Consider the following 22221-nt stretch of genomic DNA (forward strand, 5'->3'; position numbering starts at 1 on the left):
AAACCTGTTTGACTACTTTCAGTATGTCCTAAAATATTGCCACAGAAGCTTTTGAACATTAACCCAAATACTCCTTAGAAAGTCCTCCATAATGTAAATTTTGGAGAGGCATATTATAGAGTGGGTATATGCATATTCACTGGAAAATGATTACCTCTCTCATTTTCATTTTAATTAATGTGTATTTATTTTATGAAAATGTTCTTGTCTTTTCAACATATTTCTTTTCTTTTCTGGAATGTTGAAATATTCTGTTCTTCAGATGCTGGGTACAAGAGTGAGTTTAGTTTGTGAAATATGATTGAGCAGTTTACTTATAAGTTGTACTTACTTATTAATGTTTTCTATATAATGTTATATTTCAATAAACAGTTTAAAAAGAAAAATGATTAAAAGGGTAAATTTTATATCATATTTATTTTACTACAGTTTTAATAGTTAAAAAATATTATGAAAAATGTCTGCATTCTAACAATTCGGATACTAACAAGGTGTTCTACAATTCAATTCTGATACTACCCAGAGTTAGTGTCAGGTCCCACAAGTTAGAGGACAGCATTCCCAATTAGACTGTTCTTATTTCAATTGTCAGCCACATGCAGGGACCCCAGGATACCCACACTTCTGAGTTGGCAGCAAATTTGGGGGTTTCTACCATGCCCCCTTTGGGTTTGGTACTTCGAATGACTCACTGAAATGCTTTACTTTTAATTATAGTTTTATTATAAAAGATATAACTCAGGAGCAGCCAAGCAGAAGAGATGCATAAAGTCTAGGAGAAAAGTGAGGTCTGGGAGGGGTGGGGGATGGGGTTGGGGCATAGAGTTTTTCATTATGCCTTCTCTTTGTAGACAGAAGAGAATCTAGGACCGTCATCTTCCCCGAACATTGATGTGCTCACCAATCGGGAAGCTCTTGTAGGACTTGCTGTTCTGAATTTCTTATCAGGGTTTTATTACACACGTGCAATTAATTAAATTACTGCCCATGTGATTAAAATCTTCCTCTCCCTGGAGGTCAGGTGGTTGAAAGTTTTAGCACTCTAACCATGTGGTTTTTCTGCTGACCAGTCCTCATCCTGAAGCTATCTAGCTTCCATAACACAGACACACACAGACACACAGACACACACACACACACACACACACACACACACACACAGTCACCTAATTAGCATAAAAAAGGTGCTCCTATCACTCAGGAAATTCCAAAGATTTTGAAAGCTCTGTACCACCCACCCCCTACACACCCCACCTCAGACCAGATATATTCAGACCATCCCCTGCTCTTTGACCATAGGATCTTCTATGGCAAAGGTACATACCTAACTGAGCATAAAAAATGTAGCAAGATTTAGAGGAATCAATGTGGGGTAAGGATAAGGAGCTATTGATCACGTTCCCAGTATGGTTATCTGTATCAGTATTATCTTCCCAACAATCCAAGTGGGTTATAGCATATCACATTACGATAGACATAAACTGAAAAATAAGAGCCAAAAGATTCTGGCACATTACTAGAATCCCATGCAGTCTCTAATAATTAGTCCAATAATCATCATATACAATGACCATAATGTCTCTCAGAGTGAGGGCACTTAGGTTTACAGGCTTCATTCCATGTGGTCTTGTCAAGTTCCAAAAGCAGGAGTGGTCTCAGCTTCACACTTTCAGGCATTTGTTATAATTGAGTTAAGAGACAATATCTCTTGCTCTGAGCTTCTTTCCAAGCATTAATATTAGAAACACATTTTATTCACACTGCACAACACATTTATTCATACCTTTATTCTTCGCCACTATTCCTCCTCTCCATTTATACCCAAACCTTTTCACCTTTGGAAGGGACCTTAGGTTCAGCCACTTTGCTGGTCTAGCTTGCAGACAACAATACAAGTCTAGCAAAGGCCTACCCCACAGTCTACTCCCATTCATAGAGGGTAGGGTTATACAGGTACAGGACTAGTGGGCTATTTCTACCAATAGGCAATATAACTGGATTCATTAGCCCCAATGTTGCCAGATAGAGTGAAAGCACAGCTCACCCATCAGGCCCTTGGGAATTCTGATATAAATATTTTTAAACAATTTGTTGCTTAGGAATCATTCCTGCTTCCAGCAATATAGTTGCAGCCTTGGCCCAGGGACCACTGTATGAGGTAGGAAAAAGAAAGTTAAGTGTGATAATGGGAAAGGAAAAAAAAAGTATAGTTGTCATACCAGCATCTTCCCCCACACCTTGCTCCAGATCCTGAATAGTGAATGTGAGCACAGACTTGTGAAGGCATGTAAGCCAGCCCTCCTTGCCTCTATCTCCCCCTTCCCCATTTGGACAACCAGTGTTTCGATTGCCTGTTCTAATACTTTACCAAAGTATTACTCTGAGGAAGATACCGTCATCCTCCCTTATCTGCGGTGTTGATTTCGTTTTAGCTAACCATGGTCAACTATGGTCCAGAAGCAGGTATTCCTCCTTCTGACCTACTGTCAGGTCAATAGTAGCCTAACACTAATGTCACAATGCCTATGCCATTCACCTCACTTTATCTCATCATGGAGGCATTTTATCATCTCACATTATCACAAGAAGAAGGGTGAGTACAGCACAATAAGATGTTTGAGAGAGAGACAGACCACATTCACATAACTTTTATTATAGTGTATTCTTATAATTCTATTTCCTTAGTAGTTATTGTTAATCCCTTACTGTGCTTAATTTATAAATTAAACTTTATCATAGGGATGTAGGTATAGGAAAGAACATAGTATATTTAGGGTTTGGTACTTACCACACTTTCAGGTATGCATTGAGGGTCTCAGAACATACCCCTGCGGATAAAGGCGGACTACTATATCTCTCTGCCTATTGTTGGATATGATGGACTGTAAAGTGTGTTCCTTAGTCTGAAGAAATGTGATTCAGTGGTCCAAATCTGTGCAATATCTTCTGCTCCACTTCTTTTATAGTACTCTGAGCATTTGCATCTACCATTGGGTCAGCAAAGCACAACCCAGAGTCAGTGTCTATTTCTGTCAGGACCCACTTGTAGCCCTCCAGGGTTACAGGCATCAGTCTGATCAGTGTGAGTCGTCAGCTATGTACCAGGACTGTCCCCCACTCCCCAGGAATCTTCCCCATAGCCATCTGCAGCCTCTAAATCTCTCTTGTTGGCAGACAAAACAGTTCTTGTCATTTTGTGCCTCAGAGGGTACAAAAGGAATATGTCTAGATTTGGCCCATCCCTGCATTGTTTCAGTCCACTCCCTTCATTAACCCAAGTGGCTACCTCAAGTGAGCACACCAGCGTATCTGCTCATTGATTCTAATCATCTTCTGATGCTGGAAGGGGGTTCTTCTGATGGGCACTGACATGGCCCACTTTAATGCACCCTTCAGATTCCCATAGTGATTTCCATGGGGCCATGCCCAGTAAGGGCACCCCCCTTTATAGGCTAATCTTCCATTGCCCTTTTGCCTGACCATAAGGGTAAACAGCATGCAGTGCAGCTCACCAACCCCATGTGTTTTACCTTTTTTAGTCAGGGTGGTGGCCTTCCAAACAGAATGTTGTGTGTTCATGATGAAACTGCCGTCTATCAGCCGAGCGGCTATTTGTTAGTCAGTTGAGAGCTGTTCACAGGGCACCGTCCAAGTGATGATCGAGTCCTGCAGCTCTTCACATGGTTCCAGAGTCATTCCTGGGGAAAAGAGTCCACCTGCTCAGGAATATGCTGTGTAACTCCGTGCATTCCCCTGCTGGTGTGTTCCTGCACAAACCATTTCCATTTTGTTATGGAACTCTTCTGGGCACTGCCTTCCTCATTAGAGTGTTTGTCTGATATCACCCAAGACATCCTGGATATTTCAGGTTTCAAGATTATTTTATGTTCTTCATTCAGAGGCAGTTTCAATTAGTGTCTCATAGCAAGCTAGTAATTGCTCCTCCAAATGGAAATTCTCTACTCCAAAAATCCCAGTAGTCATGTCTGGGAGGTGCTTACGGGCTTTTGTGATAAGGCATAGTTTACACTCCACATGTGGCTATTATGTGGAGGATTTGTCCCTAACAGCACCCTAGCTTCTGTTCTATATTACATGGGCCTGGGCAATCTTCTTCATTACCATGTTACATGTTTAATGAATATGGCTTGAAGCAAGGATGTACATGCCTTCTGTTTTATAATGCTAGGTAATTTTCCCCAGACACAATATCCATTCCCATAATTCATTCAGATAAGAGTCATAACCACTTCGCATAAAGCTTGTTCCAATATATCAGTTTTTGTCCAGATTGTCACCTTAATCCCATCAACTCTTGCATTTCTCTGCCCTCTCCTCATGGAATCTGGGCACATCATTCTCCCAGCATATCAATGTGTTCACCAACCGGGAGGATTCTCCCAGTGTCAATGTCCCAGGGTTTGTTTGTTTGTTTAAATAGGGATTCATTACACAGGCATGCTTAATAAAATCACTGGTCTTGTGATTAATATCCAGGCTTCATCCTCTCCCTGGAGGCCAGGTGGCTGGAAGATCTAGTCCTCTAATCACCTGGCTGGTTTTTCTGGTGACCAGCACCCACCCTGGAGCTAGAGGCTTCTAGAGTCACTTTATTAGCATAACACACTTTCATCTCTCAGGAAGTTCCAAGGGCTTTGGAAGTTTTGTGCCAGAAGTGGGGGGACAAAGACCTGAAATATTCTTTTATTAAATCACAATATAACTTTCAGTTATATGTTCTTTGGTCTTATGCTTCAAAAAATATCTATTGTAGAAGTTTCTTGTTTGGTTTAAACTAATAATTTCATACATTTTGGGTGGCTTGATCTAATTTAGTGCTTTTTATGTATGTATAAATATTTTGTATATTTCATAAACATTAAAGAAGATTGTTTATGCAGAATACCTGGGGTCTGGCCCTGTTACAGATGAATGGTATTTTGAGGGCATTATGATCCCTCCAAAAATGCTTTGGTACAGAGAGTATGGTATGTAACATGGAACATAAGTTGTAACAAAAAGTAAGCAAGTTTTAAAGCAAGCATATTTTAGAAAATGGTTTACCATAGCAAACAGTTACCATGAGTATATCTTCAAATATCTGCCATTTTGTACATATAGAAAATATATTCATTTCTGAAAATGTATGCTACATAAATTCTGTTTAGATAAATACCTCAATCATATTTTCCTTGTAAATTCTTACACTGAAAAAAATCAGAATTTACAAGGTATACAGCATAAAAAGGTAATATCCATAATAAAAATATACGTATTTCTATTTGTTCTGCAGATTTGTTGATCTGTAGATAGAATTGTGGCAGAATCACTTGTCCAATTTCTGTAAAGACCATCTGCAGAAGCCAAAGACAAGGTGATGAAAGCAACTCTTTTAAAAAGACCTGTCTTGGGGCACCTGGGTGGCTCAGTCGGTTAAGTGTCCAACTTCGGCCCAAGTCATGATCTCCAGGTTCGTGGGTTCAAGCCCTGTGTCAGGCATTGTGCTGACAACTCAGGGGCTGGAGTCTGCTTCGGATTCTGTGTCTCCTTCTCTCTCTGTCCCTTCCCTGCTCACGCTCTGTCTCTCTCAAAAATAAACATTAAAAAAATAAAAAATAAAAGACCCATCTTTACCTTCTCCTTGCCCACAGCGTGTATATTATCAGTATCTCCTGCTTAGTGGTAAATGACCTTTGGTCTAAAAAATTTATGAGATTTTCACCTTCTTTGCCTGTAACAAAGTCATTTTCTCATTCTGCTTGCTTTACTCTAAAACTTCTCTGTCCGTACAACTTGGTTTGAGCTGTTGGACATCACTGTCTGGCCATCATATGCTTACTATGCACTGTGCATAATTTTTTAAATGTAGTGATTTCTACAATAGACCGTTTCCAAACATTTTAGAGTAATACAACTTTTCAGATGTTTCTAGATGTTCTAGATGATCTAAAATGGTCTTCTAATAATCTTCTACTGTAAAGTAACATACTTTTCTTTTTAATGTTTATTTTTGAGAGAGAGAGAGAGAGAGAGAGAGAGAGAGAGCGCGAGCACGAGTGGGGGAGGGGCAGAGAGAGAGGGAGACACAGAATCTGAAGCAGGCTCCAGGCTCTGAGCTGTCAGCACAGAGCCTGATGTGGAACTCGAACTAACAAACCACGAGATCATGACCTGGACAGACGTTGGACACTTAACTAGAGTTTGCAAGTCAGGAAACTCCACATGTCTAGCATGAAATGTTAGAATGTCATCTCACTGAGATTAAGTAACATTTATAATGTGCTAGATTAAATTAGAATTTTTATATACCCATAATAGTAAAATCTGCCAATTTTCCAGTATCACCCCCCGCCCCCGCTTTTCAATAGGTACCATTAACATATTATTTTCTCTTCATTTTCTGTGTTTTTAAGGTCGATGCAAACAAAATATGCACAACAAAATGCACAAAGTATAATCTTTTTCTACCTGCTATGTGTTCTGAATGGCTGTGTCACAAAAGGTAACCTTAAAAAGCATTATACTAATGAATTCAGGAGTATAATGAACTTGTCTCTGACTTAACAGAAATAGTAAATAGTATTTGCAATGAAACTAAAATTCTGTTGTATAAGTCTAGTAACATTACTCAGTCAAAATAGTGACAAAAGCAGTCAGAATAAAACCATTATAATTAAAAGTCAATAAAATTCCTTTTTGTGGCACTTGTTTGCCCAGAATAAAATCTTTTTTCTCATTATGGGGACACCTGGTTGGCTCAGTCAAAGAAGCATATGGCTTTTGATCTTGGGGTCGTGAGTACAAGCCCCATGTTGGGTATAGAAATCACTTAAAAATAAATAAATAAATAAATAAATAAATAAATAAATAAATAACTTAAAAAAATTGTTTTTTCTCATTCTTGATGAATACCTACACTTCAAACACCAAAATTCATTTATTCAATATGTCACCTACTGTGGCCTGGGCACTGTTCCAGGTGACAGAGACATAGTAGTGAGGAAAACAGATATTTTTGTCCTCTTGTGAAGCTGACATTTTAGTGGGGAGGAGACAGACCATAAACAAATAACTAAAAAAATATGGCATGTCAGATACCAACAAGACAAAGCACAAAGCAGATAGAAAGCTGCTGGGGGGATGTGATTTAAAATAGTGTGTAATGGGAAGGTGTCACTGAAAACGTATAATTTGAGCAAACACTTCAAGGAAGTGATGATCAATTTAAATTTCTGCCAAATAACATATAGGAAAACCATCAAATAAAATTCCTATTCTATGAGTTTATGTTATCCTTCTCTAACTTAATTTAAAATGTGCTAATCTATAAAAGTAATTCTGCATGGTTTTGACATTAATAGTATCATCAATCATACATAACGTGGCTTACCTCTGAATTTATTTACATAGTCATAATAATGTAAACACTGAATATTTATCTAAAATTATAATTATTCAGGTCCATAATCCCATATCCAAAACCCTTGGGCCAAACATGTTTCAGAATTTAAATTTGTTTAAGAAATACAATGGCTATTCAAAATTTTTTGTAATACAGCACATAGTTTATTACAAAACATCCCCAGAAGGGTCTTAGCTATCACTCCCTACTCAACCATATTGATATTTCTGCAGTATAACATGAATATTTACATTAAGCAATAGGAATAAAATTAGAAGTAGTTTCTCATCAGTTCTGCTGTCAAATGAGTTCAGGTTGGGTGAATTATTAAACAGTGTTTTGGATCTAGAATTGGGGATAAGGGATTGTGGGCTTGTTTTGGAGGAAATGGGATGCACATGTTGGAAAGGGATAAATGGAAGGGTAATAAAAAGGGGGGGGAATCTACATTTTTCATAGTGGCAAGGCAATAAATAATGCCAAAAAAATCAAGAAATAATAAACATGTTATTTAGTGATGTAGCCATAAATAGCAAAAGAGCCAGCTAAAGGAGTTGAAAATGGTTGCTTCTAGGGAGGGGGACATCAAGAAGTTCAGTCCTGCTGTTTTTCACAGCCTTAACTATTTTCATAGCCTTAACTATTTCCCTACTTAAATATGTGCATGTATAAATTTGACAAAAACAGATTCTTAAAAAGTCACTGGTTAAGAGAAAGTATGCAAAGCACGTGTCTGACAAAGTACTTGCACCAGAATATATAAAGAATTATCAAATCTGAATGTAAAAAATAAAATAAAATAATAAAGAAACAATTATAAAATGGGCAAGAGACATGAACAGACATTTTACCAAAGAGGACATATGATGGCAAATTATGCACATGAAAAGGTATTCAACATCTTAGCCATTAGGGAAATGCAAATTGAAACTCCAACAATCAGAATGGCTAAAATAAACTGGTGGTAACACCAAATGCTGGCAGGGATGCAGAGAAGCTGGATCACTCATATATTGCTGGTAAAAACAAATGTTACAGCTAGTAGCAGAAGAAGTAAGGCAGTTTCTGGCAATACTAAATAAACATGCACATACCATATGACCCAATGATTACACTCTTGGCTTTTTATCCCAGAGAAACAAAAATGTTCATAGTAGCTCAATTCATAATACTAAGAACTGAAAACAATGCAAACATGCTTAGATGGGTGAATGGTTTAACAAATTGTGGTACATCCATATCATGAAATACTACTCAGTAGTTAAAATGATTGCTACACACAACAGCTTGGGTAGATGTCTAGGGAATTATAGTAAAGATTATTTACTATATGATTCCATTTATATAATGTTCTTAAAAATAAAACATAGAGGTGGAGAACAGACTAGTGGATGCTAAAAGTTAAGGATTAATTAGTGGGGGTGTATGTGGCTATGAGTCTATAAAGGCTAGCCTGAGAAGCTCTGTAAAAATAGAATAAATCTGTATCTTGATTGTGGTGGTGCTTACAGGAAGCTACACATGTGATAGGATTGCATGGAAACAAAAACCTTACGTGCAAAATAGCATTATATATATTTACTATGAATACATCTCTATGTAGTAAAATTATACAGAGAATATTCTGGAAGGATACTTACTACACAGTGGTTAAATCTCAAGTTGAAGGAGTGGACAGGGATTGAGGGTAGGAGTGGTTAGAGGGGATTTTGTTGTAAAATTTCTTTTTTTTTAAATTTTATTTATTTATTTTTTTAATGTTTATTATTATTATTTTTTTTAATTTACATCCAAGTTAGCATATAGTGCAATAATGATTTCAGGAGTAGAATCCAGTGATTCATCCCCAGCATACAACACCCAGTGCTCATCCCAACAAGTGTCTTCCTTAATGCCCCTTGACCATTTGGCCCAACCCCGCCAGCACCCCCTCAGTTAGTTCTCTGTATTTATGGTTTGTTCCCCTCACTGTTTTTATATTAATTTTGCTTCCCTTCCCTTATGTTCATCTGTTTTGTATCTTAAGTTCCACATATGAGTGAAATCATATGATATTTGCCTTTCCTTGAGTGGCTAATTTTGCTTAGTATAATATATTCTAGTTCCATCCATGTTGTTGCAAATGGCAAGATTTCATTCTTTTTGATTGCCAAGTAATACTTCATTGCGTGTGTGTGTGTGTGTGTGTGTGTGTGTGTGTGTGTGTGTGTCATGTCTTCTTTATCCATTCATCTGTTGATGGACATTTGAGCTCTTTCCATACTTTGGCTATTGTCAATAGTGCTGCTATAAACATTAGGGTGAATGTGCCCCTTCAAAATAGCACTCCTGTATCCTCTGGATAAATACCTAGTAGTGCAATTGCTGGGTCATAGGGTAATTATATTTTTAATTTTTTGAGGAATCGCCACATTGTTTTCCAGAGTGGCTGCACCCGTTTGCATTCCCACCAGCAGTGCAAAAGAGTTCCTCTTTTTCCATATCCTTGCCAACATCTGTTGTTGCCTGAGTTGTTAATGTTAGCCATTCTGACTGGTGTGAAGTGGTATCTCATTGTGGTTTTGATTTGTATTTCCCTGGTGACAAGTGATGTTGAGCATTTTTTCATGTGTTGGTTGGGCATCTGAATGTCTTCTTTAGAGAAGTGTCTATTCATGTCTTTTCCCCATTTCTTCATGGGATTATTTGTTTTTTGGGTGTTGAGTTTGATAAGTTCTTTATAGATTTTGGATACTAACCCTTTACTGATAGGTCATTTGCAAATATCTTCTTCAATTCTGTCGGTTGCCTTTTAGTTTTGCTGATTGTTTCCTTCACCATGCAGAAGCTTTTTATCTTGATGAGGTCCCAATAGTACATTTTTGCTTTTGTTTCCCTTGCCTCCAGAGACATGTTGAGTAAGAAGTTGCTGTGGCCGAAGTCAAAGAGGTTTTTGCCTGCTTTCTTCTCGAGGATTTTGATGGCTTCCGGTTTTACATTTAGGTCTTTCATCCATTTTGAGTTTCTTTTTGTGTATGGTGTCAAAAAGTGGTCCAGGTTCAATCTTCTACATGTCGCTATCCAGTTTTCCCAGCACCATTTGCTGAAGAGACTGTCTTTATTCCATTGGATATTCTTTCCTACTTTGTCAAAGATTAGTTGGCTATATGTTTGTGGTCCATTTCTGGGTTCTCTATTCTGTTCCATTGATCTGAGTGTCTGTTTTTGTGCCAGTACGGTACTGTCTTAATGATTACAGCTTTGTAATACAGATTGAAATCCGGAATTGTGAAGCCTCCAGCCTTGGTTTTCTTTTCCAGGATTGCTTTGGCTATTCGTGGTCTTTTCTGGTTCCATACAAATTTTGGGATTGTTTGTTCTAGCTCTGTAAAGAATGCTGGTGTTATTTTGATAGGGATTGCATTTGAATATGTAGATTGCTTTGGGTAGTATCAATATTTTAACAATATTTGTTCTTCTAATCCATGGGCATGGAATATTTTTTTCCATTTTTTGTGTCTTCTTCAATTTCTTTCATAAGATTTCTATAGTTTTCAGTGTATAGGTTTTCCACCTCTTTGGTTAGATTTATTCCTAGGTATTTTATGGGTTTTGGTGCAATTGTAAATGGGATTGATTCCTTGATATCTCTTTCTGCTGCTTCATTATTGGTGTATAGAAATGCAACTCATTTCTGTGCATTGATTTTACACCCTGTGACTTTGCTGAATTCATGGATCAGTTCTAGCAGCATTTTGGTGGAATCGTTTGCATTTTCCATATAGAATATCATGTTATCTATGAAGAGTGAAACTTTGACTTCCTCCTTGCCAATTTGGATGACTTTTATTTTTTTTTAACTTGTTTTTAAAATGTTTATTTTTGACAGAAAGAGACTGAGCACAAGCAGGGGAGTGGCAGAGAGAGAGAGACACACACACACACAGAATCCAAAGCAGGCTCCAGGCTCTGAGCTGTCAGCACAGCCCGACATGTGGCTCGAATTTGTGAACCATGAGATCATGATCTGAGCCTCATCAGATGACTAACGGACTGAGACACCCAGGGATGCCTTTTATTTCTTTGTGTTATCTGATTGCTGAGGCTAGGACTTCCAATACTATGTTGAATAACGGTGGCAAGAGTGGACATCCCTGTCATGTTCCTGACCTTAGGGGGAAAGCTCTCAATTTTTCCCCATTGAGGATATTAGCAGTGGGTCTTTCATATATGGGTTTTAGGATCTTGAGGTATGATCCTTCTATCCCTACTTTCTTGAGGGTTTTTATCAAGAAAGGATGCTGTATTGTGTCAAATGCTTTCTCTGCATCTGAGAGAATCATGTGGTTCTTAACCTTTCTTTGATTAATGTGATGTATCACATTGATTGATTTGTGGATATTGAACCAGCCCTGCATCCCAAGAATAAATCCCACTTGGTCGTGGTGCATAATTCTTTTAATATATTGTTGGATCCGGTTGGCTAGTATCTTGTTGAGAATTTTTTGCACCCATGTTCATTAGGGAAATTGGTCTGTAGTTCTTTTTTGTGGAGTCTTTGTATGGTTTTGGAATCAAGGTAATGCTGGCCTCATAGAATGAGTTTGGAAGTTTTCCTTCCATTTCTATTTTTTGAAACAGCTTCAAAAGAATAGGTGTTAACTCTTCTTTAAATGTTTGGTAGAAGTCCCCTGGAAAGCCATCCAGCTCTGGACTCTTGTTTTTTGGGGGAGATTTTTGATTACCAATTCAATTTCTTTACTGGTTATGATTCTGTTCAAATTTTCTATTTCCTCCTGTTTCAGTTTTGGTAGCTTATATGTTTCTAGGAATTTATCCATTTCTTCCAGATTGCCCAATTTGTTGGCATATAACTGTTCATAATACTCTCTTCTTATTGTGTTTCTGCAGTGTTGGTTGTGATCTCTCCTCTTTCATTTGTGATTTTATTAATTTGGGTCCTTTCCTTTTTCTTTTTGATCAATCTGGCTAGGAGTTTATCAATTTTGTTAATTCTTTCAAAGAACCAGCCCCTGGTTTCATTTATCTGTTCTACTGTTTTCTGTTTTTGTTTTGTTTGTTTATTTTTTGGTTTCAATAGCATTGATTTCTGTTCTAATCTTTATTATTTTCCTTCTTCTGCTGGTTTTGGGTTTTATTTGCTGTTCTTTTACCAGCTTTTAAGGTGTAAGGTTAGGTTGTGTATCTGAGACCTTTCGTTCTTTTTAGGAAAGCCTACGTTGCTATATACTTCTCTTTTATGACCACTTTTGCTGCACCCCAGAGTTTTGGGGCTGTGGTGTTTCACTGGCTTCTATGTACTTTTTAATTTGTTCTTAAACTTCTTGGTTATTAACCCATTCATTCTTGGTTAGTAGGATGTTCTTTAATCTCCAAGTATTTGTTGTCTTTCCAAATTTTTTCTTGTGGTTGATTTTGAGTTTCATAGTGTTGTGGTCTAAAAATACGCACGGTATGATCTCAAGCTTTTTGTACTTGTTGAGAGCTGATTTGTGTCCCAGTATGTGACTACTCTAGAGAATGTTCCATGTGCACTCGAGAAGAATGTGTATTCTGCTGCTTTAGGATGAAATGTTCTGAATATTTGTTAAGTCCATCTGGTCCAGTGTGTCATTCAAAGCCATTGTTTCCTTGTTGATTTTCTGCTTAGATGATCTATTGTCCATGCTGTAAGTGGGGTGTTGAAGTCCCCTACTATTATGATATTATTGTCAATGAGTTTCTTTATGTATGTGATTAATTGATTTATATATTTAGGTGCTTCCATGTGGGTTGGGGGCACAAATGTTTATAATTGTTAGATCTTCTTGGTGGATAGACCCCTTGATTATGATATAATGCCCTTCTTCATCTCTTATTATAGTCTTTATTTTAAAATCTAGATTGTCTGATATAAGTATGGCTACTCCAGCTTTCTTTTGGTGACCGTTAGTATGATAGATGGTTCTTCATCTGCTTTCAATCTGATGGTGACTTTAGGTCTAAAATGGGTCTGTTGTAAACAGCATATAGATGGATCTTGTTTTCTTATCCATTCTGTTACCCTATGTCTTTTGATTGGGGCGTTTAGTCCATTGACATGTAGAATGAGTACTGAAAGATATGAATTTATTACCATTGTGTTACCTGTAGCGTTGGAGTTCCTGGTGATGTTCTCTGGTCCTTTCTAGTGTTTGTTGCTTTTGTTCTTGTTTGTTTTGCTTCATCTTTTCTCCCCTTAGAGAATCCCCCTTAAAATTTCTTGCAGGGCTGGCTTAGTGGTCACGAACTCCTTTAGTTCTTGCTTGTCTAGGAAACTCTTTATCTCTCCTTCTATTTTGAATGATAGCCTTGCTGGATAAAGAATTCTTGGCTGCATATTTTTCTGTTTCAGCACATTCAGTGTATCCTGCCACTCCTTTCTGGCCTGCCAAGTTTCTGTGGATAGGTCTGCTGTGAACCTGATCTGTCTTCCCTTATAGTTTAAGTACTTTTTTTTCCCTTGCTGCTTTCATAATTCTATCCTTGTCTGTGTATTTTGTGAATTTGACTATGATATGCCTTGTTGATGGTCTATTTTTGTTGAATCTAATGGGAGTTCCCTGTGCTTCTTGGATTTTGATGTCTGTGTCTTTCCTCAGTTTAAGTTTTCTGCTATGATTTGTTCACATAAACCTTCTACCCCTTTTTCTCTCTCTTCATCTTCTGGGACTCCTATGATTCAGCTGTTATTCCTTTTAATGAGTCACTGAGTTCTCTAATTCTTATATCCTGCTCTTTCACCTTAGTTTCCCTCTTTTTTCTGCTTCATTATTCTCCATAATTTTGTCTTCTATATTGCTGATTCACTGCTCTGCTACATCCATCCTTGCCTCTGTGGCATCCATTTGAGGTTGCATCTCAGTTATAGCATTTCTAATTTCGTCCTGACTTGATTTTACTTCTTTTATATCTGCAGAAAGGGAGTCTATGCTTTTGTCAACCCCAGCTAGTATTCTTTTTTTTTTAATATATGAAATTTATTGTCAAACTGGTTTCCATACAACACCCAGTGCTCATCCCAAAAGGTGCCCTCCTCAATACCCATCATCCACCCTCCCCGCCCTCCCACCCCCCATCAACCCTCAGTTTGTTCTCAGTTTTTAACAGTCTCCTATGCTTTGGCTCTCTCCCACTCTAACCTCTTTTTTTTTTTTTTCCTTCCCCTCCCCCATGGGTTTCTGTTAAGTTTCTCAGGATCCACATAAGAGTGAAACCATATGGTATCTTTCTCTGTATGGCTTATTTCACTTAGCATCACACTCTTCAGTTCCATCCACGTTGCTACAAAAGGCCATATTTCATTCTTTCTCATTGCCACATAGTATTCCATTGTGTATATAAACCACAATTTCTTTATCCATTCATCAGTTGATGGACATTTAGGCTCTTTCCACAATTTGGCTATTGTTGAGAGTGCTGCTACGAACATTGGGGTACAGGTGCCCCTATGCATCAGTACTCCTGTATCCCTTGGATAAATTCCTAGCAGTGCTATTGCTGGGTCATAGGGTAGGTCTATTTTTAATTTTCTGAGGAACCTCCACACTCCAGCTAGTATTCTTATTAATGTGATTTTAAATTCTAGTTCAGACATCTTGCTTATATCTGTGTTTATTAAGTCCTTGGCTGTCATTTCTTCCTGTTCTTTCTTTTGGGATGAATTCCTTCTTTTCATCATTTTGGAAGAAGCAAAAGAATTACTAAAATAAAAATTAAAAATTAAAAAATTAAAAACAACACAAAAAATAAAATAAAGGAAGCTATATCCTAGGTGTGTTTTGATCTGGTTGCTGAAAGAAGCTTGATAGAATAGAGAGAAAAGGAAAGAAAAAAAAGGAAGAAAACTTTAAAAAAAAAGTATACAATAAAATAGAATAAAATGAAATAAGGTGAAATAGAATGAAAATTTACAAAAAGAAATAAAGAATATAGTTAAATTTTTTTATAAAAACAGAAAATAAAAATAAAATTTTTCACTATCTGTATCCAAGAATAAGAAAAGAAAAGCAAAAGAAAAAAAATGAATAGTTGGACCAGTGAACAGGATGAAATCTGAATGAAATTACATCCAGTTTCCCCTAGAAGTCAAACTATGAAGCACTTTATAGTCTGTACACTAAGCAGGTGGAGAGACTATTGGTTGTCCTGTAGGGCTTGGTTGCTGCAGTTGGACGAGGCTCAATGTAACGGCTCCATTCTCCACTAGGTGGCGTTTCTTAGTTTATGGTGGTAGATTGGTGGGGCGCTCGTGTGCATGTATGCGCAGGCATGGGAGAAGAGAAAATGGAGTCACCAGCTTCCCAGTCGCTAGCATCAGAATTCTGTGCTCTCAGCGACTAGCCACCAGACATTCCTCCTTTGTCTCTGGCTTCCGTCCACTCCTGCTTCTACACTGTCCATGTCCAAGCCGTCAGCCTGCCAGGCAGCACCTCTCTCCCAAATTTTATCCAACGGGGCTGTTTCCTAACCCCTCACTTCTGAAGGCCCTGCAGCTTTGGCCCACTCCGATCCTCTAGGGGAGGGTCTCACCGAGCAATGGCCGGGTGCTGGTTTACCCCCAGGAACACTCGAGTGATCGCGCTGCTGCAGAGCCCAGAAACTGCGTCTTGGTGCCAGCCCACCCCAGAAAAAGTTCACGCAATTGCGCAGCGGCAGAGGTTTAGAGATTATGGCAAATCACAACACAAGACTGGCGCCAGGCTTCACCTCACTCCATAGTCCTTGTTCCAACACCAGGACTATTCTCTGGGGTCTGCTGGGACCTTTTCCTGTGGGGAGGCTGCACCCTCTCTATCAAATATCCTCCCTGCAGGGAAACCACCTCTCCCTGTGTGGCCCAGGACCCCTCGGACTTCGGACTTCGCTGTCTGCTTCCCACCAGAGCACCAACAGGTATTGAACTGTGGAATTTCGAACTCTGTGTCTCCTATTTATAGAGTCCTAATGGTATTGAAACCCTCTCCTTTCTCTTTTCTCCCTTTCTTATTCAGCCCATGTGGGTGTTTCCACTCTCTTTATCTCCAGCTGCTTTCAGGGGGAGTGCTTTCCTGTACTCTCCCCGAGGTCTCTGTCCTCTCTCTGCAAACAAAAACAGCTCCCTACCCTCCAGGGCTTCTCTCTCCCCTAGTTCACCTCTCCACACCGCATACCTGCCGAGTTCTGTGGCTCAAGTTATGCAGATTATTGTGTTAATCCTCAGATCAATTTTCTAGGTGTGCAAAATCGTTTGTTGCTGATCTAGTTGCATTTCAGGGAGGAGAGAAGTAGAGAACTTCTATTCTGCTCCACCATCTTGGCCCCTCCCTAAAAGTATTATTCATAATGTTTTCTTTTTTTAAAGGAAGATATACTTGTTAGTATCTGAGTAATTGAAATTTTAAACATAAAAGGGCTGGACAATTCTATACATTTGTTGGAATATCTCAGTGTAGTGGCATGAAATATGGGTTTAAAAACAGAAATTTTCTCATCTGTGTTTGTTATATGATTTTGTTACTGGTTCCTTTCATTTAATGACACATCATGGACATTCTCCCATATTAATAGATGTCTTTACACATTATTTTAAAAGCTAAGCATGACTCTTTGTGTGATGGAGCAGAATTTATTTAATCTGTGTCCTACTATTGGATAATTAGAGAGTTTTCAATATTTCAATACTTCACCATTAGAGCAGTGTTTCAAATGAGTATCTCTTGTAATCAAATTTTTTCATAGGCCCTTGATTATTTCCATGGGATATATTCTTCATGGGGGAACTGCTCAATCAAGTCTATGTATATTTTAAGGCTTTTGGTAAGTACTAAAGGTTGGCTTTTGACACATTCTGGAATTCAGAGCTCTTCAGAGCTCAATGAAGAAAACTCCTTCATGGCCTAAGTCAGCCTTGACCCTTCCTCTTTTAAATCCATTTGCAGTGACAATACCAGCCACCTCACATATAGATTTTACTGGGTGCAAGGCTCTAAGAGTTTTACCCTCTGATGCACTACTTCTAGCTTCCTAAGAAGAAATTGAGGCACAAAGAAGTTAAACAATTCAACTGAAACCACAGCCCTAACAAGCAGTGGATCTGGGATCATGATCCTCAACAACCTGGTCCACTGCTTGGGAAGTGAGTTTTCTCTTAACTGAGATATAATTGACATATAACATATTAGTTTTAGGTGGAAAACATAATGATTTGATATTTGTATATATTGCAAAATGACCACAGTAAGTATAGTTAACATCCATCACCACACACAGTTACAAAATTTTTTTCCTTGTGTTAAGAATTTTTAAGATCTGCTCTCTTAGCAACTTTCAAATATACCATGCAGTATTATAAACTATAGTCACCATGCTGTAGGGTAGATCCCCAGGACTTACTTATCTTATAACTGGAAGTTTGTATCCTTTGACCACCTTCACCCATTTTATCTCCCCTCCCTAACTCTGCCCACCACCAATTTTTTCTCTGTATTTATGAGTTTGTCTTTTTTAGGTTTGCATGTAAGTGAGGTCATACAGTATTCATCTTCATCTCATCTGTTTCACTTAGCACAATGCCCTAAGGTCCATCCATATTATCACAAATGGCAGGATTTCCTTCTTTCTTATGGCTGAATAATATTCCATTATGTATATCCAATTTCCTTATCCATTCATCTGTTGTTTCCATGGCTTGGCCATTGTACATAATGCTACAGTGGATATGGAAGTATAGATATCTTTTCAAGATAGTGATTTTATTTCCTTTGGTTAAATATCCTGAAGTGGGATTGTTTGATCATGTGGTATTTCTAGTTTTAATTTTTTGAGGCTCCTCCATACTGTTTTCCACAGTGGCTGCACCAATTTACATTCCCAGTGCACAAGTGTTCCCTTTTCTCCACATTCTCACCAACACTTGTTATTTTTTGTCATTCTAGACAAGAATACCTATTCTAACAGTTGTGAGGTGATATCTCATTGTGATTTTGATTTGCATTTCCCTGATGAGTAGTGATCTTGAGCACCTTTTCATGTACCTGTTGTACTCATGTCTTCTTTGGAAAAATGTCTTTTCAGATCCTATGCCCATTTTTATTTTTATTTTTTATTTTTTTTAACGTTTATTTATTATTGAGAGACAGAGCGTGAACAGGGGAGGGGCAGAGAGAGAGGGAGACACAGAATCAGAAGCAGGCTCCAGGCTCTGAGCTGTCAGCACAGAGCCCGACGCGGGGCTCAAACTCACAAACTGCAAGATCGTGACCCGAGCCGAAGTTGGACACTTAACCAACTGAGCCACCCAGGCGCCCCCCTCTGCCCATTTTTAAAATAGGATTTTTTTTTTCTACGGAGTAGTATGAATTCTTTTTATGTTTTGGATATTAAACTCTTTAGCAAATACATGATTTGCCATTTTTTCCCCATTCTGTAGGTTGCCTTTTCATTTTGTTTATTTTCTTTGCTGTGCAGAAAGCAGCTTTTTAGTTTGATGTAGTCCCACTTGTTGATTTTTGCTTTTGTTGACTTTGCTTTTGGTGTCAAATCCAAAAAATCATTGCCTAAACCTATGTCTAGGTGCTTCATCCCTATGTTTTCTTCTAAGAGTTTTATGGTGTCAGCTCTTATGTTCAAGTCTTTAACCCATTTAAGTTGTATTTGTGTATGGTATAAGATAGAGGTTCACTTTCATTCTTCTGCATGTGACATGTGTCCTGTTTTCCCAACACCTTTTATTGAAGAAACTGTCCTTTCTCCATTGTACACTTTTGGTTCCTTTGTCATAAATTAATTGACATATATATGTGGTTTTTCTTCTGGGATCTCTATTCTGTTGCATTGATCTATTGTCTGTTTTTATGTCAATACCATGCTGCTTTGATTACTATAGTTGTGTAATATGGTTTGTTTTTTTTTTTAACGTTTATTTATTTTTGAGACAGAGACAGAGCATGAATGGGGGAGGGTCAGAGAGAGGGAGACACAGAATCCGAAACAGGCTCCAGGCTCTGAGCTGTCAGCACAGAGCCCGACGTGGGGCTCAAACTCACGGACCGCGAGATCATGACCTGAGCCGAAGTTGGCTGCTTAACCGACTGAGCCACCCAGGCACCCCATAATATGGTTTTAAATCAGGAAGTGTGATACCTCCAGCTTTGTTCTTCTTTCTCAAGATTGCTTTTGCTATTTAAGTCTATTGTGTTTTCATACAAATTTTGGGACTGCTCTATTTCTGTGAAAAATGACATTGGAATTTTGTAGGGATTGCATTGAATTACCACTTTGGGTAATATGACCATTTTAACAATATCAATTCTTCCAATTGATGAGCAGAATATCATTTCATTTATTTGTGTCTTTTTCAATTTCTTTCATCAGTGTCTTATAGTTTTCAGTGTACAGATCTTCCACTTCTTTGGTTAAATTTATTCCTAGGTATATTTTTCTTTTTGATGCAATTGTGAGATAGTTTTCTTAATTTCTCATTTTAAGGGTGTACAATTTTTTGTGTCCTGCAACTTTACTGACTTTATTTATTAGTTCTAACAGGGTTTTTTTTGGTAGAGTCTTTAGGGTCAATGTGTGTATTTAAATACCATTTTTGTAATGTTAAAAAACAACAAAAATGACTTTTAAAACACTTGGGGGAAATATTTGGAAGAAGTATTTGGAAGTTATATGGCTATCTATTCCTTAGACTATAACCTGTTTTGGGATTGGACCAAGTCATTAGGAGTTAAGAGTTACTGAGCTACATTATTTAAGTTCCTTGCAAAATTGTACTGATCTACAATATTATGCCTATACTGAGGATCTCATGTTTAAAAGCCCTATGTAACATACTTAGTGTAAAAATGGTTGAATATGTCATTCTTGACATTACAGTGTTTTGTAAAGTTATTTATTTTGAGAAAGAACACATGTGAATGGGGGAGAGGCAGAGAGAGTGACAGAGAGAGAATCCCAAGCAAGCTCTGTACTATCAACACAGAGCCCAATGCAGGGCTTGAACCCACAAACCTTGGGATCATAACCTGGGCTGAAATCAAGACTCAACTGTTTAACCAACCGAGCCACCCAGGTGCCCCCCACCTTTTTGTTTTAGTAAGTTCTACACCTAACATGAATTTATGACCCCAAGATCCAGAGTCACATGTTCTGGGGCACCTAGGAGGCTCAATCAATTGAGCCTCTGACTCCTGATCTTGGCTTAGGTCATGATCTCACATTTTGTGGGATCAAGCCCTGCAGTGGGCTCTGTATTGACAGTGCAGAGCCTGCTTGGGATTCTCTCTCCCTCTCTCTCTGCCCCTTCCACCCCTTTCAAAATAAATAAATAAACTTAAAAAAAAAAAAAAAAGAGTTGCATGCTCTACCAACTGAGCCAGCCAGGTGTCCCTACAGTGTCCTCTTTATGAGAACTTACAGGAGAAACTTCTTCCAGATTTCAGTACCAGGAAGATTTATGCTTCTCTCAAGCACCTCTGGTTTTTACTTACAAACACTGAATACTTTAATTGAACTTTTTATTTCCTGCTATAAAACTCAGAACCAAGGTATGACCTTATTTTTGCAGCTTTGCTTTTCCCTTTTGCCTTGGTTCCTTTAATTACTTTTCGAGGATCTTGTTTTGTGTGTCCTTTTTGCAAACGACCTCAAATCAGTTTCAGTGTAAGTTACAGAATGGTTGGGTGGCTGAACGAATAGTGTATGGATGAGTGGATGGGCAGATGGGAAAATTGATGTATTTGTAGTTTGATTTTTTTTTTTTTTACCTTTACATTCCACCTTCTGGAGGTCTGTTTAAAAAAAAAAGATTAATTTCACTTCTATAAGTTTGCCTTTTAAATATTTCGTGGCAGTTTTATTCCCTTGGCTTTCTCTTCTTCAGGTTAAAAATTAGAAATGTCTAAACACTTTCATGTCAGACTCAGTTCTATCATACCTGAGGTGGGTTTCAATGTTCATTGGGCCATGCATTTGCCATCACTGACTTGCTCTTCTCTACTTGTCCTTATATTCCCCCAGAAACCTGAACCCTCTTCTATTTCTACAGGCCTTGTGTCCACTCTCTAGGACCCACTTCCAAGACCACTTCTTCAACTTTGTCCTCACCCACAGCTTCTCTATATGTGAAGTCTCAAGATCCAGTATCCCAGTCTCCTACTCCACTGGGCTACCTCTAGCACTTCTTACCTTTCTCCCACTACACTTGCTCCTTGACATCAAGGTATCCACACTCTCAACCCTTCCCATTTTATTTAGTCTGCCACTCCAACTCTTCCTTGTCTGTCCAAATCCCATTTCTCTTTTCCTACATAATCTTTCACCCACAGCCTATCACCTCAGCCAAAACCAGTCATTAAAAAGAGCTGACAACTTTTTTAAGTGCAGTTAATTTTTGTTTTTCATCAAAGTGTTTCTACTCTTAATCCACAAATCATCGATGCCCATGATTAACTGGGAAAGTTGTTGAATTTCCACAACTTTATCTGAATTTCATACCAAGAACCCAGTGTCAACCAGTGTGTATACACTGGCACTTGAAATACATTTTTATGTCTCAGGCCCCATGAATGTTAAGTGCTTCCTATATATACTTTAATATTACAACCATCTGAGGTGGGTAGTCTCCCCACTTTACGGAAGAGAAAACAGCCTTAGGAAGTCATGCAACTTGCTTATGCTCACATAACTAGTAAATCTAGAGTCTGGAGATTCACATGGGCAGTCAACTCTAAATCATTATGTTATTCTGTAGGAGGTTCTACCAACCATATTCCACCACAAGCATATAAATACAATCTTAATTTAGGAAGCTATTT

The 22221-nt window shown here is 38.1% G+C and overlaps 1 protein-coding gene across 23 annotated transcripts in view; it reads right to left on the reverse strand.

The window, feature by feature from the left end:
• CC2H3orf80 (chromosome C2 C3orf80 homolog) overlaps positions 1-22221 on the reverse strand; it is a 68297-nt gene that overhangs the window by 36339 nt on the left and 9737 nt on the right. For 7 of the 23 annotated variants that reach the window (XM_045037375.1, XM_045037363.1, XM_045037372.1 and 4 more), the window contains exons 2-3: positions 3531-3698; positions 2789-2984 (exon numbers count right to left, since the gene is read on the reverse strand). The exons of 2 other annotated variants lie outside the window; for them this stretch is intronic. The gene's annotated coding sequence lies outside the window, so the exon portion shown is untranslated. Of the gene's footprint in view, positions 1-1767; positions 2150-2788; positions 2985-3530; positions 3699-22221 lie in introns of those variants that run through there. 14 more of the 23 variants (XM_045037378.1, XM_045037365.1, XM_045037364.1 and 11 more) reach the window with 5 other exon arrangements.

The sequence above is a fragment of the Felis catus genome, chromosome C2 (genome assembly GCF_018350175.1).
Source record: "Felis catus isolate Fca126 chromosome C2, F.catus_Fca126_mat1.0, whole genome shotgun sequence".
Taxonomy (NCBI): domain Eukaryota; kingdom Metazoa; phylum Chordata; class Mammalia; order Carnivora; family Felidae; genus Felis; species Felis catus.